Here is a 26,712-nt window from a genome sequence, read left to right as displayed (position 1 = left end):
TCTTGCTAAGCATATTTAGCATCATATTATAACTGAATACGGATATGATAAAGATACCCAAAAAAACAAACACTAAAAGAAATCATTTATGATTCCAAATCACTTACTATTAAATTTGTTCTTGCTAATAAAATTACCATGAACAATATCAACAATAAGTTCACAAGAGTAAAAAAATTATTAATTAAAAGCATATTAAAAAGAAATAAAATAAATTAGCAAAAGAGAAATAAATTGGGAAACACATTAACTTTTCCAACCATAGTGGGAGTTGAACCCACAACCTTTTGAGCATGCTAATCCATTGCACTATGTAATCAACTACTTCTTATAATTATTAATTAAAAGTATAATAAAAAGAAATAAAATAAATTAGCAATGAAAAATAGATTGGAAAACACATTTATTTTGTTGACCATAATGGGAATTGAACTTACAACCTTTCAATCAAAAGTCAAACATGCTAATCCATTGTGTCATATATTCATTTAGTTATTTAAATTAAACAATTGTGGGAGAATTTAATTGACATAAAAAAATACCAAGATTACATAAAAAAATTTAAGTTGTTTAATTTCTCATGATTTTAACCTTTTATCAAATGAAATTATTTGACAAACTTGAATACATAACTATAATATTATAGACATGGATGCATAATTTTTTAATTTTCACTAATAACTATTTTATTCACTATTTGATTTTGACCAATTTATTGCCTAATAGACAAGAAGGCTTTATAGCAATATATACCTCAGGGTTTCAATGTCTATTCCATCAGTATACAATGAGTAAGCAAGGAAGGTCACAAAGTTGTGACACTCTTGGTCACAATGATCTGTGATCATCAAATCACCAATATAATAGAAATTTATCAATGATAAATCATTCTAAAGATGGAAAAGTAAAGTAGCATGTTATAAATGTTAAGACACTACCATCAAAACTGCATCAAGCCTTTAAGGATCAATCTCTATCATTAGATCAGTCTTGAGAATTCAAGGAATAGTCCTTGTGCATAAGAAAGCAGAGATCAAAACTTAGTGATGTGTTCTAGAAAAATTAGTGCCAATTCAAAAACAAAAGCAAAGAGCCTTCATAGCAGTGAAATGTAATTGCAAATCATCCCACTAATAATTTATAAAGTTAATGTCAGGGTTCAAGATGGGTAGCCAGTGCTCAGGAGGTGTTATCAGTGTTTAGAGGATTAACAATAAGTGATCAATTCAAGTTTCTATGAAAGTAGCATTTGCCATTAGCAAGTATCAAAGGGGTTGTCAAAGCTTAGGGATAGAATGATCAAATTGAAGGAGATCAATAGGTGGCCTCTTCATCATTGCTTTGAAGATGCAAAACAGTGTCAATACAAGAATACAAGAAAAGATATGTTATAGCAATGATTTATAAAACACATCATCTTATTTATGATTTATAAAGCCAATGTTAGTGTTTGTGATGGGTAGCTGATAATCATGAGGGTGTTCATGGGCATTCAATATTAAAGACCATGACTCAAACAATGCATTGTGGTAGGGAGATGGAATATCTTTTACTTGTTGCTCTGAGAATTTGTGGCATGGGTGGAGAAGTCTATCTTTCAACTGAACAATGAAGTGAGATCACTCTATATTGGCTGACATACCTTTTGGAGAATCTACCTAAAATCATATTCAAAATTTGTTTTGACATGTGTACTTCCATTATTGGCATTCTCAGCTCACATGATCAGCAATAGTCTATATCATCAGGTTGATGGTTGCCCCATGCTCAACCGAGTAAGAAACTCCAAAGCTTTTATAGATATAGAGAAGATCAAATCACACAAAGAGGGTTGTGCAACAAAGTAGGTTTTTTAATAGAGTCCACAGCTTGTGGATGTGTCAATTTGTATTTGTTAAATACACCTCATACTACCATGCAAAGATATAATGTCATGAAGCACGATTGAGGAGCACTCTCCAAGCTAGTAGATGATGCTCAATAGAAAAGATGCATGTAATCAATTATGTTTAAAGCTCTTCCTCATTATCCCACCTTCCTCTTGTAATTATTGTGCAAGTTGCATCCCTTTTCTATTTGTAATGTCTTTTGGCAAATGGCCTAGTTTTATACATTTAATTTTGTTGCTACGGTTGAGCATAAAGTCTACTCTTTGCTCGTTGTTGGGTTTAGGCATGGCTCCCCTATTTTGAAATTGCATAGTTAAATGTGGTGATTGAGTGAGGCTCTCATTGCTTCAAAATCATTTTGTCCATAGTTGGGTTGAGCATAGTTCCCCCATTCTATTTTTTTAGAGCTTTGTTGTGGTTGAGCTACGTTCCCATAGCTCCAAACTCATAGTTTTTGGATTGATTTTTCTTGGCTCCTCTTATTAGGTTGAGATTTTCACCCTATTTAGTTGTTAAGTTCTTTATTCTGTCATATCTTCCTTCATATATAATTTTATATGCTATACCTATTTATTTGACAAACTTGAATAATTATAGACATAGATACATAAATTTTTAACTTTCATTAAGAACTATTTTATTTACTATTTACCTTCTATAAATAATATTTTATTTTGACCAATTTATTATTTAATAACTATTTAATTTACATGATATAACTATTTACTTTGAAATGTAATTTTTAACTGTACATGACAAAATAGATCAATTGATATTTAAAAATAAACAATACTTTTCACTGATGACAAATTCATATTTCGAAAAACAACATCAAAACTAAATATTTTATGTAATAAAATATAACTTACCTGTGTTCTTAGTAATTTATTTAATTATTTTGAATGGAAACAACGATTGGAAAAGTTATTGACTTTTAATTAAATACTATATTTTCTCTGCTTTTTATTTGTTCAATTTAACATTTTTTTTAACATGCTCACACCATTACTCCACCTGTACTGCCACTATAGGTTACAACATGGAGAGATATCAAGACGTTTAATTTTTAATATATAGTTATTTTATTAACATGATATTATAAATAATATAATATAAAACATAATTTAGTTAATATTGTAACCACTGAAGATGAAAAATGTACCAAAAAAAGATTGATTATAATTTAATCTATATAAAGTATGTGTAGAGATATCCAGACAGTTAATTTTTAATATAAAGTTATTTTATTAACATAATATTATAAATATAATATAAAATATAGTTTAGTTAATATTGTAACAATTGAAGATGGAACATGTACCATTAATAGATTGATATTATTTCTAGTTTTATATTGACTATAATTTTAAGTTTATAAAAACTATATTATTAATCAATTAAATTAATTATAATATTTTTCTAATTAGTTATTTTATAGTTAGTATATTACAGTAATGTTATTTTTATTTAATTTTATTTACTTGATAGATATTTTATGATTTTAGTTTTAATTTGTATTATTTTTTGTCGTCTCTATAGTTTTTTTAAATAGTTTTAGTTCACACACTCATATATCACCTCGTCGGTATAGTTATGCCTCTCAAGGTAGTTATTAATATTGCATTATTAAATTATATTATTTTTTAATTTTTTTGATTCGTAAGAAGTTTGTGGATGTGGGACCCACTCCCTATATAAAAGTAATAAAAGAAAAAATTGCATCAACCCTCTAATAGGTTTGCATCCAAATGGGGATAAAAGGGCACCAAAACAAAAGGTTGATGTTTTCACTCATCGTAGAAAAATCTAAGGTAAGCTAGAGGCAGGCTAAAATGCTTGCAACCACAAAAAACTTGCATTACATAGAAAACTATTTAAGTTTTGACAGGATTCTTCCCTTTCTTGGAAGATCTTAATGTCATTTGATGGGAAAGTTTATTTTCCTTCCTCTTGAATTCTACAGGCAATCATGGGAAGATTGAGGGGAGCCCACAATATTTTTTTCTCTGACTATAGCATTGTCCCTATTATCCCCCACAACAACTTTGGCACAAGAGGCAAATTGCTTAGAAGAACCCACAAATCGATCCCCAAACTTGGGATAATAGAGCATCCGATAAATATTGGAAGCCTCAAAAATCTGGACCGAAGCATCCATATTGTTTAAATGTGTGCTACTCTCATTATTTCTCCCATAATGCACACTAGCCACTACTGAAGAAGGGACTGTCAAAGTCTAAGGGGAGGGGTGCTTAGTGTCAAGCACCTTCTTAGAGTGCCTAGTGTTGCAACTATGAGTTCTTGGTGTCATTGATGTAAAACTTGTTTCAATCCGGATATGTTACTTGGTGACATCTTTGGTCTAGATGTGATCTAGAGTAGTGTAGTAACATAGGATAAGTTCAATGTTTATGTGTATGTGTGAAAATTGATTATAGATGATTTAGATGATATATTAAGTTATAACATGGCTTTTTTGCATCTTTGGAGATAATCTCATATGTCCACATTTAGTGAACAATTTGACAGACTAGAGTGATAGAGTGACACTGTATAGGAATGCATTACATTCCTCTAACTTCAAGTGTTTGGTGATGCGGTTCTATGATTTGTATTTGTGGATATCAAGTAATACTATGTTGAGCATCCACAAGTGTGTTTGGTGGTCTGCATTGTAACTTGAGTAAATTGTGTTGGTGTGTTATAACTATTTTATCATGTGGAGCCAACCTATGATGTTTTGGTCTGTGCGGTAGTGTGTGAATATTTAAGCATTGATTTGGGACGGGCAGGATGGTGTGCCGACATGGTGTGATGTTTCACACATTTCATTTTGCCTTCTGCATTGCATTGAGGATTGTTTTTGGGCCAACTATTTTGATTCTACACATTACATCTAATCAGGACAACCTAATTGATGTTATTTTGATTGTAAATGATACATAAATGATGAAATCGTTTTGGAGATGTATGCATGAGTTGTGTGTTGTTCAAAGCATATGTGAAGTTGTGCAAAGGTGCACAAGTATAGTAAACTAGTAATGAAGGCAGTTTCAAATGTGTTTTGACAATGAATTGTAATCAACATAAGAATGGATGTGGTTGCCTGCATCTCGATATTTCCCTTTTATGTGATAAAACTTGCCCTAAAAAAGTTATCTTTAGTGTCTACAAATCTTTGCATCTTGCCTTGATGTTGTGCACTTCAATCTTGCAAGTCCACATTAAGGGTAGTGAGGTCCTTGGCCTTGAGCCTAAACATTGTAACATGTTTTTCATATAGTGGGATAGTTCTCACCATGGTTTTTCACTCCCAGATTTTCCACCTGAAATCTTGGTGTTCACGTGTGATTGCTTTTTTTTCTCATTTCTTTATGTGGAAAATGGAATGAATTTAATTGAGTGGTTAAATTGGTTAAGTTTAAATATATGTTGATTCACCCCCCCTCTTAGTGTTCAAAAGTGTTCAACACCTAGGGGTAGCATCCACAGTTTTATGTTGTGGGAGAGCATCAACCCACCAAGAACATTGGTGATTAACTTTGAATCAAGGCCTAAACAATTTTGAGTAGTATGACCTATTTCAAAACATATTTTGCATCTAAAGGGTAGACCTTCATAATCCAAAGGTTGAGATCAATTGCAATCAACAACCTTGAGAGTGTTATTGACAGGAAGATCCTTGGAAGTATTCATATCTGCAAGAATGCAAGCAAAGGTAGTGTGGGTGAAATTGGAAGTGTTTGTATTTATTGAAAGAAAATCCTCCTAAGAATCTACAATGGCTTCAAAACAAACATCAAAATAGAACTATATAAGAAGTTTTAGGATTTGAATCCAAATAGATTTTACGTTGAATGTTTCAAAAAGAGGGTTGAACCTTGAATTCTGAGGCCTAAGAGGAGCAAGTTTTTCTGCCAACAACAATGCTCATAGAGAATGGCATCTTGACCATTCTTACAGTAAAAACCACAATGAAGAAGCCCTATGCACAAAGGTAAAGATCCAAATTACTTTTCAACATTAGTTTCCAAGCATCGGTCATCCACTAATACAAATCAAAGACTCTAGACCAGAAACAATTAAATTAGTCAATCCAATCATTGCAATGAAGAACAACTCACCATCCATAACCTCTTTTTGTAGATCCTAAAAGAACACCAAATTAGTAGTGAAACAACTTGTATGAGTAGTATGACATTTTTACCACTACCCTTGGGATATAATGAATCACCCATCATCAATTTGTGCCTTCTAGGCTGAACATCCCACATTGAGGGTTTTGGCACCTTGTTCTTATGTCCACTAGAAGATGCTTCCCTAGGAAGGGAACCCTACAAAACACAAAATCCATTACTATTTCCCAACCAATCAATAGTGTGTTAGAATCTCTGATACCAGAGGAAAAATGAGTGCGGGGGGGGGGGAGTAAATCAGTCTTCCATAAGTTAAACAATTAATGCAGATTATTAACCATTTACCAAAGCAAAATATAAACAATATAATGAAAGATAACGCATGAAAAAACAAAACACACAACACCAATATTTTGACGTGGAAAACCCGGTAAAGAAAAGCCAACTGCCTAGAGCTCACTGCTCATCACAAAAGGGAAGTCTCACTGACTTACATAAACATCAGACTACAATCCGAAGAAAATGAACTGTGAAAATAGCATCTCCTAATCCTTGATACAGTTTCGGTTAAGCGCAGATGTCTACCCTGCAACTCTAAAACCTTCACAACCCTTCGCTGAATGATATATCTTTGTTCGCACAATTACTTCTCTCTGATAATGCAGACATAACCATACCATACCATCCTCTGCAAATTACATGAATATATCTCCTATATTTATAGATCATCAACCTTGATAACAAGGTTGGCTAAACCCTAAACCCATAAACCATAATTACAAAAATGTCATCACACGATACCACCGGACCAATATTATGATTTACATTACATAGCATGGACCTAATACAAATTCCCAAACAATTATATCCACTGGAAATTCCGCTAAGACCTAAATCGACACGTTCCACCAACCGGTAGAAACCTTCAGTGCAAATAACACAGAATAACCAAGCGGATCCAAATAGGATCACCAAATCATCACGCCAACCAATGTGAAGCCACCAAACAATTAGGACACGATCAAGAATGTCTTCAGCACATTAGGAACCATTTCTATAAGTCGAACCAAAATCATTTAACCAAATCATCAAATATCACCAACCAATAAAGCCAACCGGTACCAAGAAATATCAACCGGTAATCCAGAACATAAGTGATAGCTTTTGGAGCACCAAATCATGAACCAACTCAATGTGACAAGCATATAACCACCCGGAATAACCATCCAAAACCGAAACAACTAATTTGATCATACCGGATCAAAAATAGGCCAAAACCAAGTCCAACCGGAACAGGTCCAACTGGGATAGCAGTAACCAACCGGGACAAAACCGTATCCAACTAGAGCACAGTGTTGACATCAATGACAACACATAAACAATTTTAGTATATTGCCAACACAGTGTTCGTAGGATTGAGGGATAGGGAGGAATGCCCTAGTTGTGCTTGACAATAGAGCAACATAGGGCATCGAAGGAGGGAAATGCTTTGAGCTCAAGAGGCAACGACAATGAGGAATTTGAAGTAGAACACAAAGCCCAAAAACCATTTATCCCATCAGAGCATCACTATTGCACCCTAGAAGAAATCCCAATCGGTGATGAAGGTAGGATTAAAGCATTTGCATAAGCTCCTGTAGGTATATTTCAGAGCAAAGAAAAGAAAAGCCATTTTTTCAAATGATATTGTATTATTATATTATATTACTTTTATTATTATTATATTATTATAATTATATTAATATTATAATATTATTGTTATATAAATTAGTTTTATATTGTTATTAAATTATTCTAATTATCCTAATATTATATTATTTTTATTATTAAATAATAATATAATTTAATAGGGTTAGCATTAAGATTAGGTTCACATTAAACCACAATTTGCCATTTTTTGGTATTTAAAAAGGTTGATCCATTTTTCAATCAACATTTATTAAAGATTGTTCTATTTCCAATGTTCAAATTGTGCTCTAAATTTTTTAAAGTTATACAAAACAAATTTAACAAAAAATTAACTAGCTATAAATAAAACATAATACATTAATTTTTCAATTGTTTATGTAGTTGAATTTTTTAATGAAAAGACGTAAGTTGAATTTCAGTTTTTTTCCTCTTTGTCCAACCAAAATAAACTTATCTTAAAACATAAAAAAAGTCATCTTTAACCTCTTCAATATTAAAAACTTTTATTCTTCATCTAAAATTTGTTGTAAATCATTATCCTTTCTATTGATTATCCTTAATGAAAATATTTAAATTGAATTTTACTTTTATGCTTTCCACTCTATCAAAATAAAACTAATCAATAAGACCTCATTTTTATTACAATCTCTAATATTAAATAATAAATAAATAAATTACCCGTTCATGGGTTCCCTAGGGTTAATCCTTTAAATGTCCCTTTGGATGGGGAGACGGTGAAATGGTCAAAACCAAAGAAGGGGTGGGTGAAAATAAATTTTGATGGGGTGTCAAAAGGTAATCCAGGGATTTTAGGTGCGGGATGTGTGGCTTGTGATGATGAAGGGAAGATCCTCTTTACAAGTGCAAGAAGGCTACGCGATGGCACTATTAATGAGGAGGAGGCTTAGGTGGCCTTACTAGTAGTTGAACTGGCAACAAATATGAAGGTGACGAAGGTACACTTGGAGGGTGACTCCCAAATTGTAGTCCAGGCCTTGATCAAAGGCAACACACCATGCTGGAAATTGAATAAATATGTACACAATATAAGTGAAAATTTGAAATCTCTCCAAAATTATTGCATCTTGCACGTGAAAAGAGAAGGAAATGTCATTGCGCATGGGATATTGAATGATGCGTGTGACCTTGCACTAGGAGAAGTAAGGTGGAGTGATAGCAAAAAAGAAATAGTTAAGACTACTTGCCAAGTTGGTATGTCAAAAAATTCAAATTCTATGTCAAACAACCAACTTTTCTTCTATATAAGGTCGAGTTAATGAGAATTTATTGTGAAATTCTTTCTGAAATGGTGGCGATGGTGGAGTGTTTTGCATTGAATTCTAATTTTGAAAGGCCCGCACATTTAATGAGAAGAGTTGGTAAGTTGGTGAAGCCAATTTTTTGACAGATTACATCAGAATTCTTTGCAATTCTTCAGTGAGCACCGAAATGGAAGCCAATTTCACCCTGTTGTCTTCCAAACTTATGCCAGCTTTTCGAGGACCCGTCCCCCCGAAGAAGCTTGAGAAGATGTTCCTAGCAAAAGATCCATTGTTTTTTAAGGCAATTCAACTGGTTTTGGGCGAAGAGGTTGCAGTTATCAACCATCGATATAGATGTAGAGCAGATATTTACTCGCTTATCATGGTGTGGGGACTGGAGTTGGGATACACCTGTGAGGAGGTAAGAAAAGTGCTGAAGAAAATCATTCCAAAAGAGAACTTGTTAAATTTGGAGTCCCTGCTGGAATGAGTTGTGTCAGGATGGGGTTTTAACCTTGCTGAAGGCATCCTTGAGGAGAATGACGAGCTACAGACGAGGCACTCATGAATTCAATTCCTTTGCTATCATGAGAAAGCCAGAGTCTGCTTTAAAGACGATGTGAAGCAAGGATGGGAAGGGCTGACAATTTTCATCTAGATTATGGATATTGAAGATGAAATTCAGCAGGAGGGTGGGGAGAGAGTGGCAGAGGATTTGAGATACAGGAGGTCGATTACGCGAAAATTATCAGCCGAATGGGCAAAACATGAGGTAGTGGGTGGTGCTGCGGGTGGAAGCGGGGGTGAGACAGAAAGACCAGTTGCACGAGGGTCAGTGGCTGAGGATGCAGAAGGAAGAACTGGAGATTCACACGCCTCAGCGGGAAGAAGAGGATCTCACTAAATCAAGGTACCTCTGGGCACATCTTTTTATTTAGATGTTTTCTTTTCAGTTGATAAACTTAAAACTTTAATTTCTGTTAAGCGATAAACTTAACGACCAGCTTTTGGCAAGATGTAATTTTGATCTCTGTTTCAGACGATGTGGGGGTGGGGTAGGGTCGGAGTAGTAAACATCTTGGAATACCATGGTATTAGACAGTAGGACTGGATGGTGGTTGGGGGTGGTTTGAGGGAGTGGTTTTTTCTTTTTGGAAGTTTGATGCATATGTACGTTTTCATTTAAAAAAATAAAATATAACTATTATCAGTCAAAAAAATAAAATAAATAAAATTACCATTATTCTGATGAACAAAACAAATCTTTTTAGTAATCTAAAATTCATTTAAAAAATAATTCAAAGTCATTATTTGTTGCCATTGAACGATAACATTAAATAATAAATAAATAAATTACTGTTAATATGATGAACAACATGGAGCTTTTAGTGATCGGAAATTCCCTTTTTAAATAATTCAAAATATATCTTTTTTACCACTAAACTCAAAATGAGCTATTACCATTAATCCACATAATTAGAAATTAATTAGAAATATTAATATATCGCATGTCTACAAGACCAGTCAGATAGTCCCGACACTTTTTTCAATCATCCTCTTGCTCAACCAGCCCACTCATTTCATTTTCAACCCCACAAAGTAAAAGGAAATCTGCAGAATTATTTGAACTCCAACATCTTCATTCGGGGAGCTTCTCACAACCAAGGGGCTCATAAGGACTTTAGAGGACACCCACGCTTTTGCCCACCTTTTCAAAAACCATTCGGGCGGGAAAAAAAAAATTCTTTTAACCATGGCCCATCATTTCAAAATTCATTTGGGCGGGAAAAAAAATTTCAAAAGCCTGCCAAAAAGCTTCCACTTTCGACAATGTTTTGATCAAAACATCAAGAGAAACAACCAATGTTTGACATCTATAAAGCATCTCCATTCGTATCTCAACAGTCTTTTCTCAAGGATTGTTCCGCTGAAGGGGAAAATGGAGCAGATCAACAAGGTGACCATGGAGACCCCCTCAAGTGAAAACCAACGCACTTTGTGTGGAAAAGAAAATAGGTAAATTTCAAAGAGGCGGACTCCTCTTTTCCCATTCCGACTCGGGCTTCAGTAGAGAATGCTTCCACTATCAAGATAACCTTTCTTGACCACGTTCTCTCCCAGTCAGTCTCCTTTCTTCGAAAATCGACTCTCATCGATAAGTTTAGTTCTTCAATCCCTCTTCAAACTTTGCTTTCATGGGCAAATAGTCACTGGTCGGGTCTTTGTGACATTTACTTCATTGACAACCATTCGAGGTTTTTTATTGCTCTATTTTCTTCATCTAAAGATAGAGATGCAATTCATAAAAACAAAGGTTGGTTTTGTCAAGGGGCTGGTCTTTTTACCTTGTCTTGGATTCCAAATTTTAAACCAAATCCTAATCTATGTAGATTTTACCCCCACTAGATCTCTTTACCGTGTTTGCCTTTGAAAATACAGAGATTCAGATATTGTGGAGACCATGGTCAATCAATTAGGAATCTTTGTTTCTCACGATCTTATACCCTTTGAAACAATCCAAAGAGATGTTAGAGTTTTCCTTCTTATTGCCTCAAATAAAACCTTGTCAAGGCACTTAACTATCACATCAAAATGGGGTTTATGGCATCAAGACATTGTTTTGGATAACGCAGAGGTCATCTGCAAATATCAGCACCAACTAGGTCATTTCACAAATTCTTGTAGTGGTCATGAGTGCTCAGAGCTTTTAGTCTGTAAAAATCACTGCTCAGACCCTCTTCTGTGCACTGGCCACCAGCGCAAGGCAGTTTTGTCTTCTGGCCCTGTACAACCATGTAATGATCCCTTTGAACCTCAGGATGACTTAAATTTTGAGCCATCCTACGTTCAATGGATTAATCGGTTGACCAATTTTTTTATCATGTATAGCTGGATTCTTTATAGCTAAAAATCTGCCTCCACGCCCACACCGGTTCTCCAATTATGTGACAAAACATTTGATGATAGAGAAGCTATAGTTCGGGACCTAATGTTTAATGAATCCCCGATTGATATTCTTAGTTTAATGCAGAATTTATCAGTTTCAGGGGTAGTTGTCTCAAATAAGGAGGGTCATATTCAGGAAGTAGCAGATGATATCCTATCCACTTTAGCTGCCACTATGATTGAGGAAATTGCAAAGGAGGAAGGTATTAGTATGACAAACGTAATGTGTCCCTTACGAAAGGCAAGGTGTTGTTGTTCAACTATTGACATCTCAGATAAAGAGGAACTTCCCTTGGAAATTGGGCAGGAAGAAATGGAAGCCCCTTCACAAGATGGTGAGATAAAGAAATTTATTTTTGACTATGCACAGTCCTTATTGGTTGAGCAGAGCCCCAGCTTGAAATCAGAAGTGTTTACAACCCCAAAAAAGAGAGGTAGAAAACCGAACTCTGTGAAGATTCAAGAAGAAATAGAGGCAAGTGTGCATAGTACTTTAGACAGTAAATTCAAGGTATCAAAAAGAATTACAAGGAGTGCAAAAGGCACTCCCTGTTCACAATGAAAATGATTTCTTGGAACGCCAGGGGCATTAATGCTCCTGACAAAAGAGGGAGAATCAAATCTCACCTTGATTCTTCAAAGACTGACATCTTTATACTCCAAGAAACGAAGCTATCACAGGAAATGTATCACAAAATAGTGGCTAAATGGACACAATTTGGATCTGCCCATATGCAAGGTGTTGGGGCCTCGGGAGGATTGCTTACATTATGGAATCCTAAAAAATTTCAAGCTCACCTATTATATCAAGATCATAATTGGCAAATGTTGAAAGTAGTATGTTATGACATGACCAAGTTATGGTATTTAATGTTTATGGCCCCATCCCCACTCAGGAAAAGAAAGACCTATGGGACAAATTGACTCTTTTACTCCAACAAGAAGAAGCACAAAATTTTATCATTGGAGGAGACTTTAATGCAATCTTGTCACATAAGGAGAAACAAGGAGGAATCTGCCCACCCCCATGATCTATGCATGATTTTCTAAGTTTCACCATAGAAAACAACTTATTGGATGTGATTCCCAATAATGGTCTCTTCACTTGGACCAACAGGAGATCAGGCTTCCTTCAGATTGCAGAGAGACTTGACAGGTTTTTCATTCCCTTGGAATGGTGCCTTAATCAGGTCAGTTATTATTCATACATTCTAACTATTTCAGAATCAAACCACTTCCCAGTTAAAATTATCCTTGAATGGCAAAAACAGAACCCTATGTCGTGTTTTGGTTCTTCTTTCAAGTTTGAGCGCATGTGGTTCAGACATCCACACTTTCAGGCTTTATTAAGACAATGGTGGGTATCTGCCCCTACATGTAGTGGAACAAAGATGTTCCATTTTTTTAAGAAACTTCAATTTATTAAGGTTCGGGCTAAGGAATGGAATAGAAAGATCTTTAAGAATGTTTTTGCTCAAAAACAAATCATTGCACAACAACTGGAAGAAGTTAACCAAAACATAATTTCCAAGGGACTGGATCAGCTCCTGCATTCTACACGGAAGGGTCTTCAAAGTGAGTGGGAAGAAGCTTGTAAGAGAGAAGAAGAATATTGCAGACAAAAATCAAGAGAGCTCTGACTGAAGCAGGGAGATAAGAACACAAAATTCTTTCATGCATCCACAAAACAAAGAAAAGCATCTAATGTTATATTCTCAATCAAGCGTGCAGACACAAGGGTATTGATTAAAAATTTAGCAGACATTCAAGATGAAGGAGTAAAGTTTTTCAAGAATCTTTTAGCCCCCCCACCTTCTAATTTAGATCCCTTTTGGAAGGATAATGTTGAGCTTCTACTACAATCTATCCCTCCTCTGATCTCCGACCAAGATAACAGAGTCCTACTAGCCCCTTTCACTCTGGAGGAAGCTCACAAAGTGGTATTCTCCCTTTCCCTAGATAAAGCCCCAGGTCCGGATGGGTTCACCGCCCTCTTTTTCCAAAAGTGTTGGGATGTGATTGGTTTTGACCACTTAGTGGTAATGGAAGAATCCAGGAAAAGGGGAGCAATGCTAAAAAAAATTAATGCAACAAATATTGTTCTCATCCCAAAAACACCTTCTCCATCAACATTCACAGAATTCAGACCTATTTCTCTTTGTAACACAATCTACAAGATCGTAACTAAGGTCATTTACCTTAGAATGCATTATCTCATACCCAAGATCATCTTGCAAGAATAAGAGGGTTTTGTCCCAGGTAGGGAGACTATGTAAGGAGCCCTAGTAGCACATGAGGTTTTACACTCTATCCATGAAAACCAACAAGCAAATTTTGTTGTCAAACTTGATATGATGAAAGCATACGACCGGGTTAAGTGGGATTTTCTCTTTAAACTATTATCAAAATTTGGCTTCACAGACAAATGGTGCAAATGGATCAAAACTTGTGTCTCAAGTGCGCATTTTTCTATTCTAATAAATGGTCATCCCTCAGGGTTTTTTCAAGGTACACAGGGAATAAGACAAGGTGACCCTTTATCACCCTTTCTCTTCATTCTCATGGCAGATGCCTTTAGCAGATACATCAATTTTCAATCTTCAAAAGGGCTTTGGTTTGGTGTCACTCTTCCAGGTACTTCAATAACAGTAACTCACTATCTTTTTGTTGATGATACATTGTTATTTGGTAAGGCTTCTCTAAAAGAAGCCAGGCTCATCACGCAAACATTGGAAATCTATTCTTCTGCTTCAAGCCAGAAAATTAATGCTGCTAAGTCTAAGATTTTCATTTTCAACACACCTTCAATCTTGTCACTAAGAATATCCAAGACTTTGGGCTTCTCAATGGATCAATTGCCATCTTCTTACCTTGGCATCCCCTTTTTATGAGAACAAACAAACCTTCTTATTGGTCTGTTGTTATTGGTAGAATCAAGGCGCGAATTTCAGCTTGGAAAGTAAGGTGGCTTTCACTATCAAGTAGAATCATTCTTATCAAGTCGATGTTAACAGCAATACCGAGCTATTACATGTCTATTCTCAAAGCTCCCTCATTCGTCATTCAACAATTGCAGAAACTTGTTAGAGATTTTCTATGGAATAGTAATATGACAAATGAAAGGAAAATCCCCTTAGCCTCTCTGGAAAATATGTCATGCCAAAAATCCCAAGGGGGAGTTGGGCTTCATAATCTAAAGCATCGCAACAAGGCTTTTGGAGGGAAACTGATTTGGAAAATGTACACTAATCATGTTTCCAAATGGTGCCAGATTATGCAAGCTAAATATTTTGACAACACTCAACCATCAAGAGTGTTGACAATTTTAGATCCTCCAAAAGGGTTTGCTATTTGGAATTTTATGATGGATTCAAGAAATCTAATATCTAAGTATGTTTCATGGGAAATCAATAATGGTCTCCGTGCTAACTTCTGGACAGACTCATGGTGTGGGCATCCTCCTATTGCTCAATTGGATAATATGGAAGACACTATGAATATAGCTATAGCTCATTGGGGTACAAAATTGAGTGACTATGTGTCTGTTGTAGAAATATTCTCAAGAAAAATAATCTAGAAAGATCCCACTCTTCTCCCAATATCCACCCAGCAATCTTCCTCCTTGGCAAATATTTTATTGAATAGGACAGTTCTCATGTCTAACAAAGATGATGTGTTATTTTGGACAACTTCTAAATCAGGGCAATATTCAATTAAAGAAGGTTACAGAGCCTTACAACAAGGTTGCAGCAGTAAGGTAAGTAGTCGGGCATACTCATTATGTTGGAAGGACATTGTTCTACCAAAAGCAGGTTGTTTTGCATGGCTAACATTGAACAAAAGAATCCTAACAGCAGATAGACTAGTAAAACTAGGCATTACACAAGCTTTTAATTGTGTATTTTGTGGCTTAGAGGAAGAAACAGTTGATCATTTATTTTTACACTGTACCTTTGCCTCCCAATGATGGTTCTTCATCATGAATAAACTCCAAGTTATGATGCCCTTTCCGAAATCATTGTGGGATATGTTTAACTCTTGGCCTCTTTTATTTTTTACATCAACCCTCTCAGGCATTTGGAAATGTGCTCCTGCTCACATAATTTGGGTCATCTGGTGGGAGAGGAACAAAAGAATTTTCAGAAAAAAAATCCTCCTCTGGATCAAGTTTTGATCAAGTTGGAAAACTCGATTGCAGAAATCATAAATTCTTCTCTCACTAATTCCAAGGACATCCAGTCATTTACCCGGTGGGATAAGGTAATTGTAAAATCATGGAATGGTATTACTTTGCCAATAGGAATTCCCCCAAACTGGTCCTTAGCTCATGTGAGAGATAGGTCTTCCTTAAAATCGGTACCCCCAGCACCCAATTTCTTTAAGATCAACTTCGACGACTCTTCTCATGGAAACCCAGGGAAGTCGGGATTTGGAGTTTGCATTCGAGATCAATTTGGAAAAATGTGTGCTTTCCAAGCTTCACCCATCCCTCCGGGTACAAATAACTTGGTGGAGGCAAATGCTTTACTAGTTGGCCTAGTGTTAGCAAGGAAGCGTGGCTTCTCCAATATACATATAGAAGGGGATTCATTAGTTATTATCAATTCAATTACCTCGAAAAGATCTAAGACCTGGCATCTATCGTATGTTTTGAAGCATACCTTGGATCTTCTCGACACTTTTTCGGATTACATTGTCAGCCACACATTAAGAGAGGGCAACTTCGTTGCTGACATGTTAGCAAATATGGGCTGCGATGGCCTTTCAGTTGAGTCGGTTGCAATTCCCACTAAACTGTCTTCTTTTCCCACATTGCTTAAATTGGTACAAAAGGAACGTACAACACTCTAATCACAAATTACTTCTTAATAAGTTCTCGCACCTAGGCATTTAACTGGGGCCTGCGAACATGAAGACTGACAAGACACTAGCATTTATGCATTTAAATGTAGTATGTAGATGGTATGAATGAAAGTTTAGTGCAAAGTACTCTGGAATTTTCATAATATCACTTCACACAGGGCAAAACAGACTTAGGCCTCTCACACATCCTCTCGACTGCATTACGGTCACAAATTAATACAAGAAATCGCAAACTTGATTTTAAAGTCCGATCATTTATTGCACTTCGAGATGTTAATTTTGTTTATTAATGGAAACCAACCTGCTTTTATAGACACAGTTCTCAGCAGAAGTTTTCGAAGTTTTTTAATTTTTGAAGTATCTCAGTGCTCTGCAATATGGAGAACGACTCTTGCGTAGGGTGCAGGCAAATGTACTGGGAGTATATGCCATGGAACGACCAGGTTTCAGTGCGAATTTCAAAACTTCGGCAGCTTTCCATGGACACATCAATGACAGGGACCTCGACCAACTTTTTCTTCTGCACAATCCACAATTGAGAAGAGTTGTCAAAGACTTCATTGGTGAGGACATTTTGTCCCCTCAAGCCAAAAGAATTCTTTATCCCTATCAACTCCTTAGTTCTTTTCTTTCCAATGCTCTGGATCTCTTGCAATCTATTCCTTTGCTTGAACTTGTGTTCTTTAAGTTGGCAAGACAACATGTGCTTGCACCGACCTCGTTCCATGAAGCCCTGGTAAACTATAATCTATGGCAGGGGTCGGCTCTCCTTGGGGGCCTTTTTCCACGACACTTTATTCAAACCAGCCATGCTTACATGGTGCTTTATGACTGAATAAAACACACCCTCGAACGACAAAACTTCTGCCATTGAAGAACGACCTGCAACAATTTGGCAGACAATTGGACGACCATATTGTGCACAGAGTCAAAAGTAAAGTTGGGGCTCTCATGGTGATCCTGGAAATAGAAAACATTGATCCTAGTCTACCAATTTCGCAACCTGTGGAAAGGGGACGGGCTACAGATAGGGTGCCAAACCTCAACACATCGATGTTGGATGAGGCCATGGGATGGACTACCTCCTTTTAGCCCGCTTTTGATGCCCCTAAAATTCAAACCCAGGAGGATGCAGCCATGGACGAGTAAAGTAATTATGGCTTTGTTTTTTGCTACTTAGAATATGCTCCTTTTTTATGTGTGGAAAATCTAACGGCAACCTGTATGACCCAAAAAAATTTGACTGCCCCTTGTTTACCGATGTTGGTTTATGCGTTTACTTTCACTGGTACAACAGAACCGGTAGCGGAGTCATCTTCTTAGCCTGTTGGCTAGTACCAGTAATGGAGGTTTTTTTATGAACTGGTCAAGAGGACAACATACCGGTATCAAAGTTCCGGTATAACACAACCGGTACCAGTCATGGCAGCTCTATAGTGTTCTGACAACCAGATTTCCATTTTCCAAGTCTTCATGATAACCGGTTGTGGGGGTCATTTTTTAAGGTTTCTTCCGGTCTTGTTCCGACCCGCTACTCTAAATTTGACCTCTAAGAGGCTTGTTCTATGGGCAGGTTCTATCTACCTCTCTGGATCTTCGGGGGGCTTCTTCTCATAGCCTCTTTTCTTCTTTGTTTATTGTATTTGAGCAAGGATAATCTTCCTGATTCTTTCCCTATTGAGCTCTTGAATCAGTTTTCTTATTAATATATATATCAATGGCTTGCCACTTTTGCTTTTAAAAAAAAATAAAAAATACCAGTCATCATATTAATAATGGCCACAATGAAAATGAGAGAACCACAATCACTTTCCTAGCCCCACCCACAATAGGAAGTGGAATAGTTACATCCAACTAAATTAATGGTGGCAATGTGTCTCATTCCATACAAAACTTGGAAAATAGTTACTTCAATTCCAAGAATGTCGTCCACACCTTCCAACCTCATATAACTATTTAATATCGCTAATTTATTGAAATAACAAAAATTCTATTGACTTTTAATATTAATGTGAATGAATTAAGGTGAATGGCTATGATCTATTTTTTTGAGATGTTTTTACGTACATGGATGACTTAGGTGTATATGGTTGTGATTATACACTTACATGTCTCAAAATAATTGGAAGCCCTTCTTTCAATATGCCATCTTCAATTATTTGTATATATCTAATCTCCTACAACACATTCATTATGTTATGTAATTTGTGTTTTAATCTTTGCACACTTCGATAATTTATTAATTTATTGTTTTATTTTAATTATAAGGCAAAAAACAGTTACACAAGTGTCACTTATCATACTATACTTTGTTTAACAGAGTCCAATCAGAGGATACAAAAATAAACATTACCATACAAGATTGACTCATATACAAAAATTATATACATGTGATATATATACAATATAGCCTATATAAACAGAAGATACATCATAGCTAATGACTGCATAGTCTTTATTGTTCAATCTAGGAGGTCCATCCAAGGGGACCTTCCATCCAAATGATAGTCTTGTTCCATGGCATCGCTCTCGCCACATTGCTAGCTAGGCCTTATACGAGCGTTCTATATTTCTTCCTTCATTGATCTCGTGCATGAAAGCCTCGAATGCATTGACAAAGAGGGATCTTTCAATGTTGAATTTGAACCAAGTATAAGTTCCATGTGAAAAATCGGATAGGTAAACCCTAGTAGTGTCGTCTTCTATAAACCTCTCAAACTTCTTAACTGTAAATCTCATCACAATAGAAACTTGCAAATCAACATTATGAATAATGAGTATCCTTAGAGACTCAGTAAGAAACCTATCCTTTCCTTGATACCTTTTTCTCATTCTTAATTTTCCAAATAGTCCAAAGAATTTCACAAGATAAAAGGGACCACAAGAGATTATTGTCTTTCTTAATGCCTTTAATGTAACCAAATGCAACATCATGATAATTAAAACCATTAGCAAAATTAATACCAAAGATATTCTCGATTTACTTAGCAATAATACAATCAAAAAAGATATGCGTAGTAGAATCAACAACCCTACAAATATTACACACATCAATATCTTGTTGTTTAGTCTTAATGGGAAGTCTATGGAGATTAAACAACCATTTGAAGCCTTTATTTTTAGGTGTAATGTTACTATCCCATAGTCGGGTGAAAACTTTCTACCATTCATCATTACTGCAATTCAAGTGCCACATCGAGTTAAAATGAAAGACCGAATCAAAATTAGAACATAAAGCATCATAAACCATTTTAGCTTTGGTATTCATGAGCAGGGAGCCATCCACCTTGGTGTAGGATCTATATTTGTCTACAATCTCATCACACGGCTTGGGGAGTTAAAGGTTGAGACAAGCCTCCCTCAGCATAGAATATGTCCCCCAATTATAAGGGGGTAGATGATACCTCTGGTTGATCTCAAACCAAGAAATCAGATGACCATTAGTAATAATATCATTAAAGAAACAAATACCTTTAAGAAACTAGCTCTTAGTAGAGCATCCTTGGATGAGTGCAAGAGGCCTATCCTTGTGGAACAAGTTCCACTAGATAGACCTTTCTCCACATAAGGAGTTGTTATTACTGAGAATCCTATTATTAGTAATTAGGTGTCTAATGAATTCCCATTCCTTCCATATTGTCTTGAACACATTAGAACCAGCCCGAGAAACAGGGAAGTTACCAGCAATAAGATCACTTAAGGGGAGCATTTTCCAAGCCTTGGCATGCTTCGAGACAACAAGATTAATTTTGTTTCTAATAAGAACCTTCCATGGTTCCTCACCCTCTAGAGCATGGAAAATCCATGTTGTAGCTAAAGCAATCCCTTGCATCTTGAAATCTTTCAGCTCCACACTGCCCAAATTTTTACTTAGACAACACCAATTTCATTTAATCGAGTGCCACTTCCTATTACCTCTGCCATGAGACCATGGGAAGCTCCTAATAGATTTATAAATATCATTAATCTGATACTTACTAAACATCCAAACAAAGGTATGGTATAGGCTATAAGAGTGGAGTATCTTCTGACAAACTTGAATTATACCAAGTAATGACAGATACTATTTATTCCATTTGACTACTTTTCTCTCGAGTTTCTCTTTGATCAACAACCATATTTCTTTCAGGTACGGATTAACAATGAAAGGAATGCCCAAATATCTTACTTGTTTAGAAGGACTGCCCATTGATAGCCATACTTATAGAACTATAAGGGGGGTGGGGGGGTATCTTTAAGCATCCCAAAATAGTGGACTTGGCTACAAATATTTTATCCCCTGAGGATTCATAGGATATATTGAGCTTTAACATCAAGGAATCCATTTTGGCCTCTTCAAGTTCTAGGAAAAGGGTTGAATCGTCAAAAAACTAGATATTAATAAGATCCACTTTGTTGGGTAAGGAGACACCTCTAACCCTTGGAGAGTGGGTAGACTCTCTAAGCAGGTAGAAGATAACATCTACTGCAATAACAAAAAGGGCAGGAGCAAGTGGGAATACTTGCTTGATAGACCTTTCCAACTTGTGGGGTTCAGTATGAGAGCCACTGACATCAACTTGAGCAGAGGCGTTGTTAAGAAGAACTTGAACCATTTGAAAAAATTCATTTGGGAATCCAAATGCTTCCAACATCATGGTGAGAAAGTTGGACGTTCAAATCTGATCATATGCCTTTTCAAAGTCAATGAGGAACATAGAAACTTTTTGGTTGGATAACTTTGCCTAGTTCATGGCTTCCCAACTTGTGATGAGGTTCTCAAGAATGCACCTCCCTTTAATGATGTCAGTCTAAGTATTTATTACAAAATTTGGTAAGATGTCCACAAGTCTGATCACAATAATCTTAGCAAGAATTTTATAAGAAACATTTAGTAAAGTAATGGGCCTCTAGTTCTTAATAAGGGAAGTTTCCTTGTCTTTAAGAGAAGATTTATTGCCCCCTTATTAATTGCAACACCTAAAGAACCCCTAGCCAAAGCTTCCTCATAATTCTACAATGGGTCCATGCTAATCCAATCCTTGGCCTCTTTGTAGAACTCAATGGGCAGTCCATCTTGGCCTAGGGCATTATCATTGTTAAGGGTACTGATAGCCTTATGGATCTCCTCAATTGAGATAGGTTTCTTGAGAAAATCAGCGTCCTTTGTTGTAATCTTCATTGGAATGAGGGCTTTGCATTTGTCTCCAATAGAGAGGCTAGAAGAGGAATTACCATCAAAGGAGAATAACTTCTGGTAATACTGCAAGAAGGCATTTTTAATGTCCTCATTGTCAACGAGTTCTTTACCCTCCTAGACTCTATCAATTCTTTCCTCAAATTCCTTTTGTCTCAACATATTAAAAATGAATTTGTAGCCCTTATCTCCTTGCTGCATCCAATTGAGTCTAGCCCTCACCTTGATTCCCTGGCTCTTTTTATGTTGATTGCTTCTCAACATCTTTGGTTTGGGTTAGTGAGTGAGATAGCTCCAGACTGTCAAGGTCATTTTGAATTTGGGCTTCCAAAACTAACAAGTTATGCACTACGTCTCTTTCTAGTCTTCTACTATCTTTATCTTTCTTCTTTCCAACCATTTGTAGACGTACCTTCCAACTCCTAACATTTTTGTTCCATTTATCAATGGCAAAGGGGATGTGACAAACTCATTTATTGATTTGTCTAATCAAATAGAAGGCGGTTTTGACATCTTGATCATTCAAAAGGTTCGTGTTGAAGATAAATTTCTCCTCCCTCTTGGGCTGAGGGGTTGTATTGAAATTCAATGTAATCTGAGCTAAAATTGGATGATGATCCGAGAGGGTGAAAGGACAAACTTTGACTATGGTTTCGTCAACCTCTTGCTTGAAAGAGAAAAGATCTTTAATATCATATAACCTATCTAGCCTACAGTAACTCCTCCTACATTGTTGGAAGTTACACCATGTATACCATATTGATCTACAATCCTTCTTCATATCTTCAAGGGATCGAATAGTTTGAGGTTATCCTTCATCCTAGCCCAATAGAGCTTCTCCCCACTCTTCCATTCTAGGTTCAGACCTCCTAGTTTATCCTCTAGCTACTCAACCATGTTAAATTTTTCCCCAACAAGCTAGGGAATATACAGAAGATTACACAACCATTTCCAAATATTTATTATTTCTCTATAGTCATTGAAGGCATAAAGGGACCATATGCCAACCTTGGTATTATGAAGGTTCAGAATTATCCATATCGCTCTATTGCATAGGGAGGAACCACTATCCAAGACTTTGTTACCCCATTTACCTCCAATCATAATGATAGCACCCCCTTTACCTCTATCATGATTGGTGGAGAATCGGATTGCATCTTTGTATATGTATTTAAGGTTCACCTCTAGAGTGAACCTAGTGACTTTTACCTCCTAAAGCAACATAATGTCAACATTTATATGTTGATTAAGAAAGCTATTGACCACATGTTTCTTGTTTGGGGATTCAAGTCCCCTAACATTCTAAGAAATGCAACTCAATTCCATGAGAAACCTTAAGCAATGATGTCCTTAGTAGCTTTAAAGCTATCAAAGCACTTAGGAGGGTCCTTATTATCTTTCTTCTTAGGAAGAGGGGATTATTTTCCCTTAGGTCTTCCCCTCTTTTGTTTAACCTTAGTAAAAAGACCATTTCTTGTAGGGATCAAAATCTCATAATCTTTAGCTTTGGACTCCATAATTTGATTGTGACCTAGGCTATGCTCCTCTTTAGTGATCAAATCACTAGACAAGGACCCAATTTCCATGTTCAATTCTAAAGGATGGTCTTCAGCGAGATCATCATAGAGGCTCATTTTGGTTTTGTCATACGTGACAATGACTAAGTCATGGGCTTCATTAGAAGCCTTATTCCTAATAAGCAGGTCCACAATAATAACATCAAAGAAGGCAACATCATTGCCAAGTTTAACCTTTTGGCTATCAATAATCGAAGATGTGCTAACATCAAATTGAGGGGAGGACATAGTCCGATTATCACCAAGGAGGGGGGGAGCCCTAGCAATCTCGTCGTCTTAGGGCTCCTCAATGTGAGGCTCTACAAGAATGTTGAAATTGTTAAAGTTTCAAGGAGTCTGAATCCCCCATAGGGGTAACCAGGCTAGCTACTTTGCTCGGCTTCATACTAGAGTGTTTCCTTTCCTCGATACCCCTAACAATAGACTTGATGAGAGAATGATTATTTTCCTTAACCAAACTAGCCATAGGCAGTAGGGTTTGAGAATCATCATCCATTAGGACAGAGGGAGGCTCAAAATGTCAAGGCTCATTAGAATAGTCAGTCACCTTCATCATGGAAACCTTAGAGTTCTTAAACTTATCTAGGGCAAGTTGTTGTGCTTTCTTCCCCCTGACCCTGTGAGTCCTTAGATGCACAAATTGGTCTAAGTTATCCACCTTGGGATCCCTAATTTGTGATAGTGACACCATAATGGTTGATTGAGGGAGTGGATCAACATTGAACTTCCCAAAAATAGTACCCTCATCAAGGATGAGAAGACTTCGAGGTGGAGAGTTAACCGCAACCTTCATCGCCTCTTTAAGAGAATTAAGGCGCTTCAAAATAGGGTGGTGTGCATCCTTTGCATGATTGGATAGAACCTGAAGAGGGATGGCAAGTTCACCATTGGGTTGCACGGGGTGATCTCTAGAAGTGCCATTAGAGTTGGCGAGGGGTTTGCATTTCGTTAAAATAGGGCAATTTCTTCGAATCTGTCCTCATTTGCATAGGAAACAAGCATTAATCCTGCCTAAAATTTCAATGACGCGGACCATGGGATCCTCATCAATATTAATTTCAACAAACCTGGGTAGGTCTAGTTGTCAACGTCGATATATATTAAAACCCTAGCATCCATGTGGGCAACGAGAGAATGAGTGTTATTCACTCTAAGAACTTTCTCAATGGATTTTAAAACATTTGGGGAATAAAATTCCACAATAGAAAGAGAACATTTTTCACAACTATCCACTTAGGACACGAGAGAGCTAAGATTTCATCACTAACAACCTCGAGCAACCATTGAAGGGCCCTAAATGTATATTTCCCAATGGACTAATATTGCTTCTCGACTATTGCCTCATGAGACTTAGCATCATTAAATAAAATAATAACAATCCTTTCTAAATCATTCTACAAAACGAGAAATGAAAACCCAATTTCTCAATCCAAATATTTTTTAATCATTCATCAAAATATTTGTGGGTCAGCCATTTAGCAGTATCCACGATCGCAAGAAACACGGCTACATTATTTAACCTAGATTTCTCATTATTCAAAAAACTAATCATATCCAAATTAGGAGTGATGGAAAGGTTAGACAGAGAATGGTTATTCTACTTACCTCGTCCCACGTCGCCATTACCTTCAAATAGAGCAGAAACCCTAGCATCAAACTTCACCAAGTTAGGGATAGAAAGCGGAGAATCAACAAGCACCATCTTAAACAATTTAGTGCTAAACAATTTAGTGCCAATCGCAGTGGCAGACTCTGAATTAAAGTAATGTTCCCCTGAATTAAATGCCATAATAGTCGGATTCCCATCCATCTAGGCGCATTAAATAACCTTTGCGCACTAACTGAAAGGCCAAAACACCAACATGAGCCAACATTAATAACACAGAAAGCTTAAGAAAGGGAGAAGTGACTTACCTACGTGGAGGAGGTCATACACCCTCCTCCACAACCTGGCCTGAAAGACCCCTCCACCGAGGCACAAACCCTAGAAACTAGCGTTCGAGTTGCAGAGTGTATGTCTCCTCCTCACTTGGCTTATCGTATATTTCCATAATTTATTAATTTTAAAAATTAAATTCATTTAATTATATCCAAAGACTAATAATAGCTTAAGAAAACTATTTTATGTCATAAATACATAATTAGCCTTTCTCAAATAATCTTGAACAGCTCAAAATGAAGATTAAACACTTAATCACTTGACAACATATGATGACTCTTGATAAAGCCAAATTTTAATATAATATATTCACTAGGTTTTATTAATTGGTAATAAATGAATCAATAAGATGTTAAATAGTTCAATCAAATTTTATTATACATATTTTTCTCAAATTTCTTTTAATATTAAAATTAATTTATCTCTTATTAAGTTGTGAACAATCTTATCAATGTGATGTAAGCTATCAAATCATTTTATATTTAATATTTTTTCATTTTGATTATAAAAAAGTCAATAGTGCAAACATATTGTCATGTCACTTATTTTTTTATTTCATCTTATTTGATAAATGACATTATTTTTATTCAAAAAATTGTGGGACAATGAATATAATTTATGTATTTTATCACATTTGAATCAATTTCAATTTATTTAAAAGGTGAAATAGAGAAAATATGAGTGATTGTGATTAATATAATTCAATAAAAAAATCATATATAATAATCTTGAACATCTAATGAATAATTATATAAGTGCTATCATTAGTGGGGATAGCTCCCTGTATTGCTTGAAATTACGAAAATTACATATGGTTTTTTGACAAGAGAGACCCACTTGTCTATGCACACCTAGCCCTTTATACACATATACCCAGATTTACATAAGGATCCAAAAAGTTATCATCCTGCACTAATCCAAATGTATCCTACAACTATTCCGACACAACCCTGTAGTTACACCTGCCCCCCGATGGCTTGATAGATTACAGTAGCAAATTCACCAATATTGATTGCTTTGCGTGTAGAGTTCTTCGGAAGCCACCAATCATCAGACTCGGTTACCCTTCGGAAAGGTTCCATGTTTCCATTAAATACCAGGCACCTAAATATCTCCCACGCGTTCTCCCCGAAAGTCTTCAATCTCTCCCACTCTTCTTTCCAGACTTCCCTACGGGCCATCTCACGAACGGTGTCACTGTCTACAGATTCCACATCCTCTGCATACTCCTCACT

The 26,712-nt window shown here is 36.1% G+C and overlaps 1 long non-coding RNA gene across 1 annotated transcript; it reads right to left on the bottom strand.

Moving 5' to 3' along the window:
- Positions 1-586: 586 nt before the first annotated feature.
- On the bottom strand, positions 587-25,572 carry LOC131065833 (uncharacterized). The gene is made up of 3 exons (XR_009111482.2): positions 25,453-25,572; positions 25,144-25,184; positions 587-838 (listed from the first exon to the last, which is right to left on the bottom strand). It is a non-coding gene; the product is annotated as an uncharacterized LOC131065833 (long non-coding RNA).
- Between the last annotated feature and the right edge of the window lie 1,140 nt (positions 25,573-26,712).

This window comes from Cryptomeria japonica, chromosome 6 (assembly GCF_030272615.1).
Source record: "Cryptomeria japonica chromosome 6, Sugi_1.0, whole genome shotgun sequence".
Taxonomy (NCBI): domain Eukaryota; kingdom Viridiplantae; phylum Streptophyta; class Pinopsida; order Cupressales; family Cupressaceae; genus Cryptomeria; species Cryptomeria japonica.
The sequence above is the reverse complement of the archived record's forward strand: the minus strand, read 5'-3'. Positions and strand labels throughout refer to the sequence as shown.